The sequence below is a fragment of the Triturus cristatus genome, chromosome 2_2 (assembly GCF_964204655.1).
Source record: "Triturus cristatus chromosome 2_2, aTriCri1.1, whole genome shotgun sequence".
Taxonomy (NCBI): domain Eukaryota; kingdom Metazoa; phylum Chordata; class Amphibia; order Caudata; family Salamandridae; genus Triturus; species Triturus cristatus.
Genome location: NC_140582.1, coordinates 541277623 through 541295911, shown reverse-complemented (window position 1 = coordinate 541295911; position 18289 = coordinate 541277623).

Here is an 18289-nt window from a genome sequence, read left to right as displayed (position 1 = left end):
TGTGTTGGTCCAGCAGGGGTATGAATTCCTGTTGCAAAGAAGACAGTTCTGTTTCTCTGCTGTCGCCTCTGTCTTCCAGGGCGGCCACCCGCTCGCCAATGCTGTCCATATCCCTCCTGACATCTTTGATCTCGGACATAAGGTTCCTTTTAACAGTTTGTAGGTCCTCTCGCAGTGTCAAAAATAGCGATTCGAGGAAGGCCCGAGTCACAGGCTCCTCCGCAGGGCCGACAGTCTTTGTGCGTGTGGAATCCACCTGGCAAGAGTGCTCCATTGCCCTGCTGCTTTGCTGACGAGCGAAGAGATCTTTCATGGATTTTTCCTTCTTCCCTCTCGTGGAGGACATAGTCTCACACCCTCCCAGGTCGTGGTGGTCCCCGCGGGCTAAAGGGTGCCAGTGGCAGGCACCTTAGGATCCATGAGGTCTCGCAAATGGGGGGCAGAGCGGGCCATAACCGGATGTGATAGATGGCTGCTTAGTCGGGGAGGCGCAAATCCGCTATAGCTTCAGTGTTACCACCGGGTGGGGCAGCCTCTGCAGGTCAAGCTGGTCTCCCGACCCGCTCCACGCCCTGATCTGGAAACCGGGTCGCTGTCTTTGTGGAGAGTGCAATCACAGGCTCATGAAGCAAGTGGCTTTTGTAGAGCAGAGGGCAGCAGGGTTCCGTCTCCACGCTGTTGGCGCTCTGAGGCGGAATGTAGTGTCCAGCGGTGGAGTGGCCCCCGCAGGTGAGCTGCATGTTGAATAGCATGGCGGGACCACTCAGAGGAGCTGTGAGGGCCAGCACCCAGGGCAGGCCTGTAGCAGTAGCTAATGAGGCCCCCTGGGCCTGGAGCAGACCATTGCGGGAAGCTGCCAAGGCTCCTTACCTGATGCGTGCTATGCCCCCGTACCAGCTATCCTTCAGAGATGAGGTGTGGCCAATGATGGTATTGCTGCCTGTTACCTGCTGGAATCCATTATGGGGCAGCGTAAGAGGAGTGGAGCCCAGGAACTGTCCGTGGGGATGGGGGAGCACGCTGGGGAGTGTGACTGGCCCACAAGCGGCACCCAGGCCTAGCTTTGCCTCTTCTGTGAACCGCCGCGTCCCTCTCTCAGATGCCCCCAGCTAGCGGTGGCCGTGCTTGCTCACAACTGGTTGTGCTGGTCTTGCCAAAATGGGGGCCCGGGCGGCCGGGCCCAAGGGACAAATGCACCAGCCGCCGCCAAGTCCCATTACTGCTGGCCCTCTGGGACGCCTCCAGGGGCTCTCTGTTGTCCGATCCCTATGGAAGTGCCCCGGGGAGTGTCAGCGATAATTGGAAGGTAGGGGAGGCTCTGTACTTCTGTTCAGGGCTCGGTACTTCACTGGACCGGCCACGCGGCCACGTAGGGGTGGTGGGCGAGGAGTTCACTCCTCCAATTTAACCCGAGGCCATGCTCAGCCGCCGCATGTGTTAGTGACTCAAGTCCAGGGATGTGCACTGGCCTCCCTGGAGTGGGTCACGTCTTCAGGGTCCCCTCGCTGCCGGGAGCTCACTGCTCTGTCAGGAGATGCCGGAGAGGCATGGGCCGAGTGCTCTGGAAGCTTGCCTCAGGATGTCCGCCACAGTGTGGGTCTCCCGCTCTGCGCAGCCGACCGCTCCGAGGAGGTCCAGGCGCTGGCAGTCCCTGACGGGTGTCCGGCCTCGGGCGGTGCGTAGCAGAGCAATGTTTGGATCCCAAAGTCTCCGGGTGAGATCGCCTCCCCCTCTGGGTTGAAATGCGCTGCGCGAGGGGTCCCTGTGCTTGGGCAGAGCCCGGTAGAACTCAATGCTGGGCCGACGACTGGCAGGAGCTCAGAAGGCAGTGTCCTACCTCGCCGCCATCTTGGCCATGCCCGCTATGCTACACAATTTAAATGAGAAATTATTATATATCTCACATTAAATGTATAGAATAATCCTATGAAAGATGCAAACTAGGTGTATTTGCCTCTTTTGGACTAAATATGTCAGAATGCACTTCATAGTCCTCAAAGATGACTGTTTTCTTTCACTCTAACTGGTTTAACAACATTCACTTTTCCCTTTGAGGTTCGGGTTACAGCACATATTTTTTCCCCACTAGATAATCTGACAACACAGCTGTAAAATAAAATTCCTCTGCTGTCCATCAGACTGATAGGCTGCACATTATAAACCATATGGGGATCAACAAATGATAAATCGATGTAATTCAGGGACAGTCGTTATTGACTAATAAAAGCAGTCAATCCGATAAGAATAGTAACATCATACCTGTTTTAATTGCTGGGATCAACAAAGTTTGATTGGCATAAACATTATTCTGAGATGATGTTGCTGCAATTTACAGAAATATTTGTCACTTAGAGCCTAATTGCAAGTGCCTGTGTGTTCCTGCTCATATATTGAGTTACTGATACCGATAGTGGCCAGAGTTATAGTTTATTACAAGTGGGATTGTCAGGGTCCCATACAAAATGATGGATTCCTGAGGAAATCAGCAATTTCAATCCTGATTCCCTTACTTATTCCTTATATCATATCCAGTATTACACCCAGAAGGTTTCTACTGCTTTTCATAGCTGAAGTATTTGGGTGAACTACACTGGGTCAGTGGTAATCCTGCACACGTTGTAATTCCAGTGGAGTTGGCACCTCCCATTGCCAGTCCCATTGGAATGTTCAACCTAGGCTTTAGTGGTGCTGTGTCCACCTGACTTGAGATTACTTATAGAAGGGGTGCCATATTAAGAAACTTCATGAATCCTGCCTATCGTTTCACCCTATAGCTAAGTATATTTGGCTGTCTCACAACCTTGTTAGGTTTTTTAAATGTAGCATGCATGACATATGTAGATGTGCATGAAATATATATAAATGCTTTCGATACAATATGGCAAATACGTGTGCCATTAGGGACTTCACATGCATGCGGAAGAAACATCCAATGGAACACTTGCATTCGATACACAATGATTATCGCAAATATCCCATGGCCACACACTATGGTCTTGTTCATGGCAGATCAGGAGAAGTAAACGAACAGAGGCTCATTCACAAAGGCATGTAAGAGTACATAAAAGGGTATCTTTATAGTGCTGTATATGCCTTTTTAAATCGTCTGCAAAATATTTAAATGGGGATAAAATTGAAATATTCAGATTCTATTCATATAAAATTAGAACAGCTAGGACTGTGCCCTCTTTGCACTTTCAATAATAGTGAGTTGAGCTTTTTAGAATGAATTACAAAGACATAAAAATATGTCAAATATCCCTCTTGAAGTACTACTTCCTTAAGTGCGTATGTAAACTGAACCCTACGATTCATGCTATTGAAACAGTGAAAGGGCAATCAGACTGTGTAGTAATGAAGCACTCTGGAATTCCAAACCAAATTAAAAGCAGTAAGAATGGGCCTGGATACAGACGTGAGATGCAATAGTTTATGGATGAGTAATGTGTTTTATGTTACAAGTGTTATATTTGCATGTACTTTTCACTGCACTAAACCTTATTTTTATATTCGTTTGGCATATAGATTAGTGAGAAATAGGGTCTCAAGTATGAGGAATAAGATAAGAAATTTAGATTGTGGGACTTTACACGGTAACAAATGCGTTCATGTTCTGGACATATCTTGTTTTATTAACTTTATTCCATATAACAACGTTATATCTAAGTGTATATTGTCAACAGCCATTACGCATATTATACTTCACTATAGAGAATTATCTAGGGTCCATATCCTACTTAGAGGAAACATGTTATAAACTGCATTCTTTCTGAATTTACTTTTCAATCCTCCTTTTTCACATTTCAATTAGGTTCAATTAGGTTCAAGTGAAATCCATTTATATATATATTAGACCATTTTGGATAATTATGAATTCCACGTACCATTTACATTTACCTTTGGATGACCAAATATTACTATACTCTACAGATAGAATCCAACATAGTTAGGACCACCAACCACTTTTGGATTACTAACAACTATTATACTTTATAGATAGAATTCAACATAGTCATTATAATGTCTCTGATACACTTTAGTTTTGCTAAACTGTGCTTAAAACTGACGTGATGTTTTATGTTTGCAATCTTAGTTTCATGAGATGCCTTCTCCTTTACCTTTCACTTTTTCTTCTTCTTTCCTTTTTCCATTGCAATGAAAAGTACAGATGCCACATAATGTAATCGGAACTGAGTACTTTACATGTTTAGTTATGCATTTATGCCGCATCTCGAAAAATGTTTGTATTTCAAAACAATCACTTTGATTACTTTCCCCGTGGGATGCACCTTTTCTTTTAAAAGAATTTTTTTTTTTTTGGTTAAACTGGGGGCGGGTCAAACCAACCCCTTTTTAAACACCCCTGACTGTCTATCACATGACCCGGACGAAGGCCCTTAGCCGAAACGCATAGGTCGCTCTTTTTTTTGTTACCTGATGCACCCTGCACTTTGTTTTCTGTAATTAAGAAAAAGAAAGAAGGAAACAAAAATAAATGAATTGAGCAAACTACAAAACTGACCTGGATTTGCTGCTTTGGTGTGCTGCCTTTCTGTGACCCTCTGAAACTTGGTGGACACTCTTGGGGGTTGAACACAGGAAAATCTTTTTATATATATATATATTCACTGAAAAAACCATAGGTTTCAAACATGTTATAGTTAGCTGGACATTTTACTGATAAAAAACCAATGAAATTCCCCCGTTATAGTTACTGTAGGCAACTATAACTCACGCGACCGCAATCCTCTGCTGATGCTAATACTGTATTTAGACACTTATTTGCCCATATCTTCTTCCATTAAATTTTAGCTATACATATATTACAAATATTTTTTTTTCATAAAGACACATATGTCATCAGCAGAGGATTACGGTCGCGTGAGTTATAGTTGCCTACAGTAACTATAACGGGGGAATTTCATTGGTTTTTTATCAGTAAAATGTCCAGCTAACTATAACATGTTTGAAACCTATGGTTTTTTCAGTGAATTAGCAAGGTTTTTTAAATGCTATTTCCTAACTATAACGTGTGTGAAACCTATGGTTTTTTCAGTGAATTTGTACGGTTTTTTAAATGCTAAGTTACTTTACGCCATTTGTGGCGTGCGCGCCCACTTAACGCAGTTCGTTCCGTGCACGGTTTTTATCAACTTTAATAAGCCCTGTACATTTGGTGGCCTTCGGCCACCAAAAGCACAGGGGGTGAGGTCAATGTGGATAGTGTTTTTTTTATTTCGATTTTATAATTTCATGTTGCCAAAATTACGTTTTTTTTCTCTATTAATAAGCCCTGCACATTTGGTGGCCTGCGGCCACCAAAAGCACAGGGGGTGGGGTAAGTGTGGATAGTGTTTTTTTTATTTTTATTTTTTTACCGTAAGCGTACGGTAAGCTTACGGTAAGCGTACGGTAAGCGTACGGTAAGCGTACCCCGCGAAATTGCCGAAAAAAAAATAAAACCGTTTTTGCTCTTGGGGGATGTTTGGGGACTCCCTCAACATGACTATGTGGGAGGGAGTTGTCAAAACAGCCCCGTAACATGTTTTTGGCCATCATGTTTGATAAACAACACTCAGTGCGAGAGACAAAATGGCGGACGCCGCTTCCTGGTTTCGGCCGATTCGAATGTTTACTAAGATCTAAGAGCCAATCAGAATCGCGCTCGCGCACGCCACCGTAAGCTTACGGTAAGCGTACGGTAAGCGTACGGTAAGCGTACCGTAAGCGGGCTCAGATATATATATTGATTTAAAGGCTATTTTCTCAGAATCTACTGAACAGATTTACACCAAACCTACAAAAGGCACTTCCTTGACCTAGGGACTACCTCTCTGCCAAATTTCTAGTAATTCTGTTCAGCCGTTCGGGCTGTAGCTCGTTCTAAAGGTCCTATGGAAAAATGCATGGGAAAAACGCGTTTTGGGACCCCCCTTTTATCTCAGCCCCCGCTTGACGAATCCCCCCGAGACTTTCAGGGTAGGAGCGGAGCGTAGCGCCCCACCTATTTTGAGAAATTCGCGAGGATTCGTCGACCGGCGCCAAAGTTATTCAAAATAGAATGTTGAGGTTTTCCTATGGAAACGTGGTCCTAACTATAACTACCTACTGGCGACCGCCAGTAGGTAATATATATATATATATATATATATATATATATATATATATATATATATATATATATATATATATATATATATATATATATATATATATATATATATATATATATATATATATATATGTTTAACGCAAGTACCCCTAAGTGGTCGGCACACTCAGGACTGCTCTTCTCCACGGGTGGGTATAGTGGAAAATTCCCCGCTCTCAGCCAACATGTTTCGGGTATTGTAACCCTTCTTCACAGGCACATTCGGGAAAATGACGGCAAACAAGGCACTCACAGGTAATCCTTCTTTTATTTCAATATTCCCCAAAGCATTCTGGGACCGGTAGTGCCTGAATATTATCCCAAATGGGCGCCGTCATCTTTCATTATTAAACAATCACCAGGGGATAAGTCCAATCCTACAAGCCTCTCCGTGTCATTAAAAGATGGCAAGTCCTGTCCCACTCAAGCTGTGCTATCCTCACAGTGAGCGGACCCATGAGGCTGCAGGGGTGGGACTTCCCGCAACAACCGCCGCTCGGAAATCCCATTCCGTGAAGCCCAAACAATCCAAGGCACACGGACCTCTGCAGCTGAAATGGTGGTGCCTCACCGTGACCAAGGGCTGGTCACTAATTTGTTTAACGCAAGTACCCCTAAGTGGTCGGCACACTCAGGACTGCTCTTCTCCACGGGTGGGTATAGTGGAAAATTCCCCGCTCTCAGCCAACATGTTTCGGGTATGGTAACCCTTCTGCACAGGCAAATTTGGGAAAATGACGGCAAACAAGGCACTCACAGGTAATCCTTCTTTTATTTCAATATTCCCCAAAGCATTCTGGGACCGGTAGTGCCTGAATATTATCCCAAATGGGCGCTGTCATCTTTCATTATTAAACAATCACCAGGGGATAAGTCCAATCCTACAAGCCTCTCCGTGTCATTAAAAGATGGCAAGTCCTGTCCCACTCAAGCTGTGCTATCCTCACAGCGAGCGGACCCATGAGGCTGCAGGGGTGGGACTTCCCGCAACAACCGCCGCTCGGAAATCCCATTCCGTGAAGCCCAAACAATCCAAGGCACACGGACCTCTGCAGCTGAAATGGTGGTGCCTCACCGTGACCAAGGGCTGGTCACTAATTTGTTTAACGCAAGTACCCCTAAGTGGTCGGCACACTCAGGACTGCTCTTCTCCACGGGTGGGTATAGTGGAAAATTCCCCGCTCTCAGCCAACATGTTTCGGGTATTGTAACCCTTCTTCACAGGCAAATTCGGGAAAATGACGGCAAACAAGGCACTCACAGGTAATCCTTCTTTTATTTCAATATTCCCCAAAGCATTCTGGGACCGGTAGTGCCTGAATATTATCCCAAATGGGCGCCGTCATCTTTCATTATTAAACAATCACCAGGGGATAAGTCCAATCCTACAAGCCTCTCCGTGTCATTAAAAGATGGCAAGTCCTGTCCCACTCAAGCTGTGCTATCCTCACAGCGAGCGGACCCATGAGGCTGCAGGGGTGGGACTTCCCGCAACAACCGCCGCTCGGAAATCCCATTCCGTGAAGCCCAAACAATCCAAGGCACACGGACCTCTGCAGCTGAAATGGTGGTGCCTCACCGTGACCAAGGGCTGGTCACTAATTTGTTTAACGCAAGTACCCCTAAGTGGTCGGCACACTCAGGACTGCTCTTCTCCACACGTGGGTATAGTGGAAAATTCCCCTCTCTCAGCCAACATGTTTCGGGTATTGTAACCCTTCTTCACAGGCAAATTCGGGAAAATGACGGCAAACAAGGCACTCACAGGTAATCCTTCTTTTATTTCAATATTCCCCAAAGCATTCTGGGACCGGTAGTGCCTGAATATTATCCCAAATGGGCGCCGTCATCTTTCATTATTAAACAATCACCAGGGGATAAGTCCAATCCTACAAGCCTCTCCGTGTCATTAAAAGATGGCAAGTCCTGTCCCACTCAAGCTGTGCTATCCTCACAGCGAGCGGACCCATGAGGCTGCAGGGGTGGGACTTCCCGCAACAACCGCCGCTCGGAAATCCCATTCCGTGAAGCCCAAACAATCCAAGGCACACGGACCTCTGCAGCTGAAATGGTGGTGCCTCACCGTGACCAAGGGCTGGTCACTAATTTGTTTAACGCAAGTACCCCTAAGTGGTCGGCACACTCAGGACTGCTCTTCTCCACGGGTGGGTATAGTGGAAAATTCCCCGCTCTCAGCCAACATGTTTCGGGTATTGCAACCCTTCTTCACAGGCAAATTCGGGAAAATGACGGCAAACAAGGCACTCACAGGTAATCCTTCTTTTATTTCAATATTCCCCAAAGCATTCTGGGACCGGTAGTGCCTGAATATTATCCCAAATGGGCGCCGTCATCTTTCATTATTAAACAATCACCAGGGGATAAGTCCAATCCTACAAGCCCATTTGGGATAATATTCAGGCACTACCGGTCCCAGAATGCTTTGGGGAATATTGAAATAAAAGAAGGATTACCTGTGAGTGCCTTGTTTGCCGTCATTTTCCCGAATGTGCCTGTAGGTAGTTATAGTTAGGACCCTGTTTCCATAGGAAAACCGCAACATTCTATTTGGAATAACTTTGGCGCCGGTCGACGAATCCTCGGGAAATTTTCAAAACTAATGGGGCGCTACGCTCCGCTCCTACCCTGAAAGTCTCGGGGGGATTCGTCAAGTGGGGGCTGAGAAAAAAGGGGGGTCCCAAAACACGTTTTTCCCATGCATTTTTCCATAGGACCTTTAGACACAGCTATAGCCCGAACGGCTGAACAGAGTTACTTGAAATTTGGCAGAGAGGTAGTCTACAGGTCAAGGAAGTGCCTTTTGTAGGTCTGGTGTAAATCTGTTCAGTAGTTCCTGAGAAAATAGCATTTAAATCAATATATATATCTGTGGCAGCTTACGGTGCGCTTACCGTGCGCTTACGGTAAGCTTACCGTACGCGTACGGTGACGTGCGCGAGCGCGATTCTGATTGGCTGTTAGATCTTAGTAAACATTCGAATCGGTCGAAACCAGGAAGCAGCGGCCGCCATTTTCTCTCTCGCACTCTGAGGGGGAGAGGAAAAACAAAGGTGGAAAACATGTAAAGGGGCATGTTAGACAGCTCCTAACCACCTAGCCTTGATTAAGGTGTCCCACAAGATCCCCCAAGGCAAAAAATTAAATTTTATTTTTTTTCGAAAAAACGCCGATTACACTTACCGAACGCGTACGGTAAAAATCAATTATAAAAAAAAAACGTATCCACATTGTCCCCCCCCCCCCGTGAGCAAAAGGTGCCCGCAGGGCACCTTTAGTGCATGGCCTATGTATCAATAAAGGAACAATTAATAGATTACCTTTCACAACGAAGCGCATAATATGTCCTCCGTGTGCGGACGGTGCGCGAAGCGCATCGTGCGTACATGTCCCATCCAGCGTAACGTGGGCACGCGGTGCGCGTAGCGCACCGCATGCCCACCGTGCGTGCACGGCACTAACTGCGTAAAGTGGGCGCGCGGTGCGCGAAGCGCACCGCGTGCTCACTGTGCGCGCACGGTGTGCAAAGCGCACCGTGCGCGCACGGAACGAACTGCGTTAAGTGGGCGCACACGCCACGAACGGCGTAAAGTAACTTACCATTTAAAAAAACGTACAAATTCACTGAAAAAACCATAGGTTTCACACACGTTATAGTTAGGAATTAGCATTTAAAAAACCTTGCAAATTCAGTGAAAAAACCATAGGTTTCACACACGTTATAGTTAGCTGGACATTTTACTCGTAAAAAACCATTGAAATTTCCCCGTTATAGTTAGTGCAGGCAACTATAACTCACGCGACCGCAATCCTCTGCTGATGACATATGTGTCTTTATGAAAAAAAAATATTTGTAATATATGTATAGCTAAAATTTAATGGAAGAAGACATGGGCAAATAAGTGTCTAAATACAGTATTAGCATCAGCAGAGGATTGCGGTCGCGTGAGTTATAGTTGCCTGCACTAACTATAACGGGGGAATTTCAATGGTTTTTTACGAGTAAAATGTCCAGCTAACTATAACGTGTGTAAGAAACCTATGGTTTCTTTCACTGAATTTGCAAGGTTTTTTAAATGCTAATTCCTAACTATAACGTGTGTGAAACCTATGGTTTTTTCAGTGAATATATATATATATATTATCTACTGGCAGTCGCCAGTAGATAGTTATAGTTAGGATCGTGTTTCCATAGGAAATCCGCAACATTCTATTTGTAATAACGTTGGCGCCGATTGACGAATCCTCGCGAAATTTTCAAAATAGGTGGGGCGCTCCGCTCCCTCCCTGAAAGTCTCGGGGGGATTCGTCAAGCAGGGGCTGAGAAAAAGGGGGGGTCCCAAAACACGTTTTCCCCATGCATTTTTCCATAGGACCTTTAGTCCAAGCTACAGCCCGAACGGCTGAACAGAATTACTTGAAATTTGGCAGAGAGGTAGTCCTCAGGTCAGGGATGTGCCTTTTGCAGGTCTGGTGTAAATCTGTTCAGTATTTCCTGAGAAAATAGCATTTAAAAGCATATATATATCTGTAAGCGTGCACCGTGCGCGTACGGTAAAACTTACCGTACGCGCACGCTGCCGTGCGCAAGCGCGATTCTGATTGGTTGTTAGATCTTAGTAAACATTCGAATCGGTCGAAACCAGGAAGTGTCGGCCGCCATTTTGTCTCTCGCAGTCTGAGGGGGTGAAAAACAAAGGTGGAAAACGTGAAAAGGGGGCAGGGTGGACAGTTCCTGACCCCCTAGCCTTTGTCAAGGGGTCCCAGAGGGACCCCCAAGGGCCAAAATTTCCTTTAATTTTTTTGCGAAAAATCACGGAGTACGCGTAGCGTGCGCGTACGGTAGAAACGGAAAAATTCCACGAACTGCGTAACGTGGGCGCACGGTGCACGAAGCGCACCGTGCGCGTACGGTACATGCACGGTGAAAAACCTTAAAAAAAAAAAATAAATACATAACTTAGCATTTAAAAAACCGTACAAATTCACTGAAAAAAACCATAGGTTTCACACACGTTATAGTTAGGAATTAGCATTTAAAAAACCTTGCAAATTCACTTAAAAAAACCATAGGTTTCACACATGTTATAGTTAGCTGGACATTTCACTCGTGAAAAACCATTGAAATTCCCCCGTTATAGTTAGTGCAGGCAACTATAACTCACGCGACCGCAATCCTCTGCTGATGACATCAGATATTATATCACTGATGACATATGTGTCTTTCTGGAAAAAAAATATTTGTAATATATGTATAGCTAAAAATTAATGGAAGAAGACATGGGTAAATAAGTGTCTAAATACAGTGATGTAATATCTGACGTCATCAGCAGAGGATTGCGGTCGCGTGAGTTATAGTTGCCTGCACTAACTATAACGGAGGAATTTCAATGGTTTTTCACGATTGAAATGTCCAGCTAACTATAACATGTGTGAAACCTATGGTTTTTTAAGTGAATTTGCAAGGTTTTTTAAATTCTAACTATAACGTGTGTGAAACCTATGGTTTTTTCAGTGGTATATATATATATATATATTACCTACTGGCGGTCGCCAGTAGGTAGTTATAGTTAGGACCCTGTTTCCATAGGAAAACCGCAACATTCTATTTGGAATAACTTTGGCGCCGGTCGACGAATCCTCGCGAAATTTTCAAAACTAATGGGGCGCTACGCTCCGCTCCTACCCTGAAAGTCTCGGGGGGATTCGTCAAGTGGGGGCTGAGAAAAAAGGGGGGTCCCAAAACGCGTTTTTCCCATGCATTTTTCCATAGGACCTTTAGACACAGCTACAGCCCGAACGGCTGAACAGAGTTACTTGAAATTTGGCAGAGAGGTAGTCTACAGGTCAAGGAAGTGCCTTTTGTAGGTCTGGTGTAAATCTGTTCAGTAGTTCCTGAGAAAATAGCATTTAAATCAATATATATATCTGTGGCAGCTTACGGTGCGCTTACCGTGCGCTTACGGTAAGCTTACCGTACGCGTACGGTGCCGTGCGCGAGCGCGGTTCTGATTGGCTGTTAGATCTTAGTAAACATTCGAATCGGTCGAAACCAGGAAGCGGCGGCCGCCATTTTCTCTCTCGCACTCTGAGGGGGGGAGGAATAACAAAGGTTAAAAACATGTAAAGGGGCATATTAGACAGCTCCTAACCACCTAGCCTTGATTCAGGTGTTCCATAAGAACCCCCAAGGCCAAAGATTCAATTATATTTTTTTGTCGCAAAAACGTTTATTACGCTTACCGTACGCGTACGGTAAAAATTAATTTAAAAATAAAAAAACTATCCACATTTCCCCCCCCCCCCCGTGTGCAAAAGCTGCCCGCAGGGCACCTTTTGTGCATGGCATATACAACAACAGGAACAATTAATAGATTACCTTTCACAACGAAGCGCATAATATATCCTCCGTGTGTGGACGATGCGCGAAGCGCATCGTGCGTACATGGCCCATCCAGCGTAACGTGGGCACGCGGTGCGCGTAGCGCACCGCGTGCCCATCGTGCGTGCACGGCACTAACTGCGTAAAGTGGGCGCGCGGTGCGCGAAGCGCACCGCGTGCTCATTGTGCGCGCACGGTGCGCGAAGCGCACCGTGCACGCACGGAACGAACTGCGTTAAGTGGGCGCGCACGCCACGAACAGCGTAAAGTAACTTAGCATTTAAAAAAACGTACAAATTCACTGAAAAATCCATAGGTTTCACACACGTTATAGTTAGGAATTAGCATTTTAAAAACCTTGCAAATTCAGTGAAAAAACCATAGGTTTCACACACGTTAGAGTTAGCTGGACATTTTACTCGTAAAAAACCATTGAAATTCCCCCGTTATAGTTAGTGCAGGCAACTATAACTCACGCGACCGCAATCCTCTGCTGATGACATATGTGTCTTTATGAAAAAAAAATATTTGTAATATATGTATAGCTAAAATTTAATGGAAGAAGACATGGGCAAATAAGTGTCTAAATACAGTATTAGCATCAGCAGAGGATTGCGGTCGCGTGAGTTATAGTTGCCTGCACTAACTATAACGGGGGAATTTCAATGGTTTTTTATGAGTAAAATGTCCAGCTAACTCTAACGTGTGTGAAACCTATGGTTTTTTCACTGAATTTGCAAGGTTTTTAAAATGCTAATTCCTAACTATAACGTGTGTGAAACCTATGGTTTTTTCAGTGAATATATATATATATATATATATATATATATATATATATATATATATATATATATATGTATATATATATATATATATATATATATACGCACACCAAGTGCTCATAGACAAAGAATTTAATAGAGAAAATCACAGCGCAGTCCTTGCAGTCCGTGAAACAATTGGGCAGACGTGTTTCTGGCCGGATTGGCCGTCATCAGTGCCGGTCTCACAGGTTAATGAGATTGTCCTGGACTTGACTCGGAGACCACTCCCTATGAAGCAGTCTCTCGACTCCTCCTCTTTGATGCAGGTGTGTTTTTGCCGCATGTGACTGTGGGTACATTGCATGATGGTTAACGTAGTCCGTCGTGGTGCCTCATTAAGTAAAGAGAGACTCCAAACACCGTGGTGATGCCCCAATTTGTTGGCGCTAGACTGTGTCTCATCACAGAACTCCCAAAGTTGTTAAGCCAGCTCTCATCTTTGTCTGTGCCCTTGTCAGGCAGCACCGTGCTGCCTCCTCTCTCCCCTCACTTAAGATATCCACCAAATGGCAATGACTTCGCTCGGGGGGGGGCGCCGCGTATGTACTCCTCGTACTGAACCAAAGCTTTTGCTGATAAGCGCGGAGCTCCAGACCGAGAGGGCGTGTCCCAGGCCGGTTTCAGCGTACCCGGCTATAAGTGCACATCAAGTGGTCACCTTGAAATCAAGCAAGCGGGACACAGCTCCGGGCATAGACAAAGAATTTAATAGAGAAAATCACAGCGCAGTCCTTGCAGTCCGTGCAACAATTGGGCAGACGCGTTTCTTGCCGGATTGGCCGTCATCAGTGCCGGTCTCACAGGTTAATGAGATTGTCCTGGACTTGACTCGGAGACCACTCCCTATGAAGCAGTCTCTCGACTCCTCCTCCTTGATGCAGGTGTGTTTTTGCCGCATGTGACTGTGGGTACATTGCATGATGGTTAACGTAGTCCGTCGTGGTGCCTCATTAAGTATATATATATTAATTATCTACTGGCGGTCGCCAGTAGATAGTTATAGTTAGGACCAATTTTCCATAGGAAATCCGCAACATTCTATCCCCAATAAGTCTGGCGCCGATTGACGAATCTTCGTGAACTTTTCGAAACTTTTGGCCAGCTCCGCTCAGCTCCTACCCTGAAAGTGTTGTGGTGACTCGTCAAGCGAGGGCCGAGAAAAAAGGGGGGTCCCAAAACATGTTTTCCCCATGCAATTTCCCATAGGATCTGTTGTCGCAGCTACAGCCCGAACCGCTGAACGGAATGACACCAAATTTGGCAAAGAGGTAGTCCTCAGTTCAGACTCGTGCCTTTTGCATAAATGGTGTGAATCTGTTCAGTAGTTCCTGAGAAAATTAGGGTAAAAAAGTTAGTGATATCTATGGCCGCGGAGGATCCGCGGACCGTACATGCACCGTACGCGCACCCTCCCCGAACCGAGCACGCACCCTCCCGATCGCGCGCTGAATGCTAATTGGCTGTCGAGTGTCTCTCTACATTCGAAACCAGGAACTGTTGGCGGCCATTTTCTGCCTCGGTAGAAGCGAGGCTGAAGTAGCAAGGGGAATAAGTGTGTAAAACATACAAAGGGGGCAGAGTGGAAATACTCTGACCCTCTAGAGGTACTTAGGGGGTCCCAGAAGGACCCCCTGGGGCCCCCCTTTTTTTTTTTTAAACGGCGAAATACACGCACGGTGCGCGCATCCTAACGTGTTGGGTGCACGGATTCTCACGCATTGGGTGCGTGGATCCACGGCAATGTTTTTTGAAAAAAGACAAGAAATCATTGGTTGTATGACTACTTTCTACACTGAAAGGTAGGGTGTATATTTCTGTTTTCTAAAGGTATGATTCTTATTGGTTAACAAAAACAGATTGTAAGGAACATTATATATGATAAGCTGATATGTTGAAAAGTCAAGCACACTTCCTGTCTTGATTAGCAACATTGTGTGCTGAACTTGTGACCTGTGAGCTCAGTGCAGTGTTCCATGACCTGTTTCTATGGTAACAGGCAGAAGGCAGATTGGGGGAAGGGTTGAAATGTATTTCAGTTGGAAAGGGTTGACATTTTTAACCAATAGAAATGTGTGTTTGCTTTTGAGTTTATGTGTGAAGGATTGTGATTTGATGTTTACATGTATATGTGTGGAAAATGAAAGGGAAACTTTTCCATTCTTTGTTTTTGCTGAGAAGTGCACAGTGCAGAGATTCTGTAAAAGAAAATATGGTGAGTGATTGATATACTTCTTAATCTACAAAGGAACTTGAAAGATGAGTTATTTAATTGTGAGGGGATGTATGTAGACTATTTTAATTTTAATCAGACTAATGTATTTCTCCTGCTAAAGTGTAGGGAGTACTTTTTTTCTCTACAATGTGTGTGCATGTAGAAAGCATTCTGTGATAAGCATTTGTGTTTTTCATGTGTTTGTAGACAGATAACTGTGCTGTTTTTATATTTTGGTGACCAGTCATTGTTTATGAATTTGTGAAATGAGTTATGTTATGTTTCTATACTAAAATGTAGTACTACTTCTAGATGAAGAAATGTGTTTTGGTATAGTGCAAGGGATAGTGTTGTTTGTCTAGAATCACACAGTGAGTCTGTGTGCATTTGGGAACCACTGTTAGAGAAGCATTTGGCAACATAGTGTATTTGCTGACAGATAACTGTTTTAACTTGTCATGTTGTGAAGTTTTAGTAGCATTAGAAGACCGTTATGGCTTATGATTTGATTAAATGAGTCAGGCTTTGACAGAAAAGTGCAGTCCTGAAATATGTAGATTGTGTGCAGTTCCCTTACCACTTGCACTGTAGTGAATGAGTTTTGGTAAACTCCTAGGGATAGTGGTGCTTGTCTAGAATCACACTGTGAGTTAGTGTGTATTTGGGATCAGTGTGAGAGAAGCATTTGGTGACATCATGTATTTGCTGACAGATAACCTTTTTAAAACCTGTCATGTTGTGAAGTTTTAGTAGCATTAGAATCCAGTCTTTGCTTATGCTTTGATTAAATGAGTCATGCTTTGACGCTGATGTGCTGTACTTAAATATGTAGATTGTGTTCAGTACCATTAACTCTTCTTGACTAGTGAATGAGTTTCGGTAAACTCCTAGGATAGTGTTGATTTTCTAAAATCACACTGTGAGTCTGTGTGCATTTGGGTAAGGATTGTGAGAGAAGCATTTGGTAACATCGTGTATTTGCTGACAGATAACTGTTTTAAAACCGGTCATGTTGTCAAGTTTTAGTAGCATTAGAAGCCAGTCTTGGCTTATGCTTTGATTAAATGAGTCAGGCTTTGACACAAAAGTGCAGTCCTGAAATATTAAGATTTTGTGCAGTTCCCTTATCACTTCCACAGTAGTGAATGATTTTTGGTAAACTCCTAGGTGGTTGTTGTCTAGAATTACACTGTGAGTCTGTGTGCATTTGGGAACCACTGTGAGAGAAGCATTTGGTAACATTGTGTATTTGCTGACAGATAACTAATTTAAAACCTCTCATGTTGTCAAGTTTTAGTAGCATTAGAAGCTAGTCTTTGCTTATGCATTGATAAAATGAGTCAGGGTTTGACACTAAGGTGCAGTACCATGTACTATTCTGTTCACTGTGGCAGAACTGAAAATGTAAAAGTTTTACCTAAGCACTGTCCTAGAAGTAGTCTGATTATTTAGTCAGTTTCTAAGTACCAAATAGATTGCTTCAAATGTCTATGCAGTATGCATGTAGTGTTCTAACATACTATACACTTGTCTTTTACACCTTCAATTCCCTAGTCAGTATCCATACACTTCCAGGAAACATCCTGTCACTCCCTTTGCAGTCCTCTAGTGACTCATTCAGCACCATGTACTAATCCATTCACTGTGCTAAAACCCAAACACTTATAAATTCACCAAGATACTATCTCTGCAGTACTCTAATCATTCAGTCAGTGCCTAAGTATTCATACACTGAGCCAGGCCTTAGCACATGGACTGCTTCAAACCCCTATGCACTATGCATGCAGTCTTCTAACCACCTAGACACTTGTCTTTCACACTTTCAATTTCCTAGTCAGTATCCATACAGTCCAGCACTTGTCACTGCCTTTGCACTCCTCTAGTGACCCATTCAGTACCAAGTACTAATCCATTCTCTGTGCGAAAAGCCTAGCACTTATAAATTCACCTAGGCACTCTCCTTGCTGTACTCTAATCATTCAGTCAGTACCCAAGTAGTCATGCAGTGAGCCAGGCCTTAGCACATGGACTGCTTTAAATGCCTATGCAGTATGGATGCAGTCCTCTAATCACCTACACAGTTGTGTTTCACACCTTCTATTCCCTAGTTAGTATTCATACTCTTCTAGCAAACACCCTGTCACTCACCCAGTGTGTCTTCTTATAGTACTGTAATCATTTAGTCAGTTAGCATGTAGTCTTTTAGTGAGGTAGGCTTTAGGGCATGAACTGCTTCAAAGTAGTATGCACTATGCATGTAGTGTTTTAACGATCGTCACACTTGTAGTTCAGGGCTATAGTTTCTTAGTCAGTTTTTATATAAAATGTGTTTGTACAGTAATGGAATAGTATAAATTTGAAAGTTATTAATATACATTTATTTGTGATTCATTTTTACAGATACAGAACAGGAGTGTTTCTCATCTGTTTGCACTCTTCTCGTGCAAGATTGTTTGGATGAAGGGTCCTTAGGTGTTTCATCATACTTGCTGTGCCGCACGAGTACTGACTAAGAAACTATAGCCCTGAACCACAAGTGTGACGATGGTTAAAACACTACATGCGAAGTGCATACTACTTTGAAGCAGTTCATGCCCTAAAGCCTACCTCACTAAAACACTACATGCTAACTGACTAAATGATTACAGTACTATAAGGAGACACACTGGGTGAGTGACAGGCTAGAAGTGTATGAATACTAA